Source organism: Triticum aestivum, chromosome 3A, assembly GCF_018294505.1.
Source record: "Triticum aestivum cultivar Chinese Spring chromosome 3A, IWGSC CS RefSeq v2.1, whole genome shotgun sequence".
Lineage (NCBI taxonomy): Eukaryota > Viridiplantae > Streptophyta > Magnoliopsida > Poales > Poaceae > Triticum > Triticum aestivum.
The window spans coordinates 571,815,821-571,818,219 of NC_057800.1; the positions used below are offsets into that span (position 1 = coordinate 571,815,821).

General features: G+C 40.1%; 1 long non-coding RNA gene across 1 annotated transcript; it reads left to right on the forward strand.

The window, feature by feature from the left end:
* The first annotated feature begins 522 nt into the window (after positions 1–522).
* Positions 523–1,739, forward strand: LOC123058674 (uncharacterized). The gene is made up of 3 exons (XR_006427270.1): positions 523–764; positions 951–1,000; positions 1,573–1,739. It is a non-coding gene; the product is annotated as an uncharacterized lncRNA (long non-coding RNA).
* Positions 1,740–2,399: the final 660 nt, after the last annotated feature.

Consider the following 2,399-nt stretch of genomic DNA (forward strand, 5'->3'; position numbering starts at 1 on the left):
TACTCACGGTTGCTTTCTCCCCCCTTTTTCCCCTTTTCCTTTCTTTCTGGTTGTCGCAACCAGATGCTGGAGTCCAGGAGCCAGACGCCACCGTCGACGACGACCCCTACTACACCGGAGGTGCCTACTACTACGTGCTGCCCGCTGATGACGACCAGGAGTAGTTAGGAGGATCCCAGGCAGGAGGCCTGCGCCTCTTTCGATCTGTATCCCAGTTTGTGCTAGCCATCTTATGGCAACTTGTTTAACTTATGTCTGTACTCAGATATTGTTGCTTCCGCTGACTCGTCTATGATCGAGCACTTGTATTCGAGCCCTCGAGGCCCCTGGCTTGTATTATGATGCTTGTATGACTTATTTTATTTGTAGAGTTGTGTTGTGATATCTTCCCGTGAGTCCCTGATCTTGATCGTACACATTTGCGTGCATGATTAGTGTACGATTAAATCGGGGGCGTCACAAAACCCTACCATGCTCTAGCAGCGGAGCAACTTCCCTTGCAATGGGCGTCTGCGCAGTTACAACCGTCATATCCGGCGGGCCCAATCTTAAAAAGTACAGCACCAGCATCACGGAGCTTCACAGGCCATCATTGGCCAGGTTGAGACTGATTATAGCGGATTGAGCCCACACCGAGGTGTTGACATTTTGACAATCGCAGGCGGCCGGTCGCTGACGAAGGAAATGGAACCCAATGAAGGGATCCTGAAAGTCCATGGTACACACATGTCAGCAACATTTCTTTGGAAAAATCACATAAAAAGGTTATCTTTTTTGTTCTTGATGTTTAATTAATTCAGAGGATACAGTATGTAGTTCTGGACTTTGCTTGAACTCTGCTCTTTTGCTACTTAGGTGGATCCTAGATGCTCTTATTTTGCTCATGGCCTAAACTTAGCTTTTCATAAATGGGTACAGTTAACAACTTAACATGGCTAAATGATTTGCAGGGTCCCAAGATGTAGTCCACCGAGACAGTAGAATTGTTCTTATCTGATAGGTAAACTACATAATCATTACATCAGTAGTTGTTTTAGACCTATCTCAACTATTGCCATTGAAATGTCTAAACAATGGCATAGCATTGTTATTACCAGTTTTTTAAAGAGATTCACATGCAGTATTATTTGGGATAACGCCGAGGATGTAATACTACTTACTAGCCAGAGTATAGTTTAATTACTGTTACTAGCTAATTTGGCCAATCATACAATTATAGTCAGTTCTGCCAGACAATCCTCAAACATTTATATAGGAGAGCACATATACTCCTATCTGAAAGTTTTGTTACCAATGAACCTAAGACTCCTTGAGCTGAATTGCTTTCTTCTGAAGTAATGGAGACATATACAGTTGTAGATTTGGTCACTTTTTTCTTTGCTGATTGGTTATTTATATTTGACATGCTTATTCCGCATGGGGTTAGTCAGACCATCTCTAAGATTGCAGGGGAGCTAATACAACGACCTTATGCAGAATATAGGACACAATCAAGCTCTTTAGCTAATCTTGCTTGGCTGTATGGATTAATTTCATGTGGTAAATTAACTATTCTGAAAATGAAAGCTGCAGACCTTGTCATCAGCAAAAAAAGGTGTTTTGTGAATGGAAGCAGTGGGTTGAAGTTTATCTGGAGCAGGGCATTGTGGCACACCGTGCACTGTCCTATTCATCATTTCAGAGGGTGCCATCTTGATGTCTGCATTCACCCACACCGCCTACTTTGTCTTAGATCTCCAATGAATTGGTATACTCCATATATTACTGATGTCCACAGTTTGGCGAATTTTGAAAAATGTTAAGCTGCACTCCTGTAATCTAGCGTTTTCCTATATTATATCGGTAATATATGTGAACATGTTTAATAGTTGGGCAAAAAGTTTCAGTTGATTGTAACTGCTTCATCGTAGAAATAAACATGCATATATATGCTACTTCAATCCTATGTGGGATTTTATTAATGCTTTTGTAGCTTGGAATTGTCTACTTATGTCTCGTGATGCTATGATCCAGTTCTGCATTTCGCCAATGCGTGCATGTAGTAGTACAAATACAATCTCCTCAAATGTCAGCTTTTGATTGTTCCCCTATGGCGTACCCTATGGGTCACTTTATTGTTACAAGCTATCTCTACATCGAATATTAGTCTCTCACCCGGATGCCAACAAATCATGTTATCCTCTTTATATATATATATATATATATATATATATATATATATATATATATATATATATATATATATATATATATATATATATATATATACGCGCTATTCGTCACCCTAGGTGAGGAATAGTTATTCTTCACCCCTCTCTATTTTACTATCAATGCACCGTAATTTTACGTTCCGTAAGTTTTGTCTTATTTCCGACGCAAAAAGGGACCGTAAGAAAATA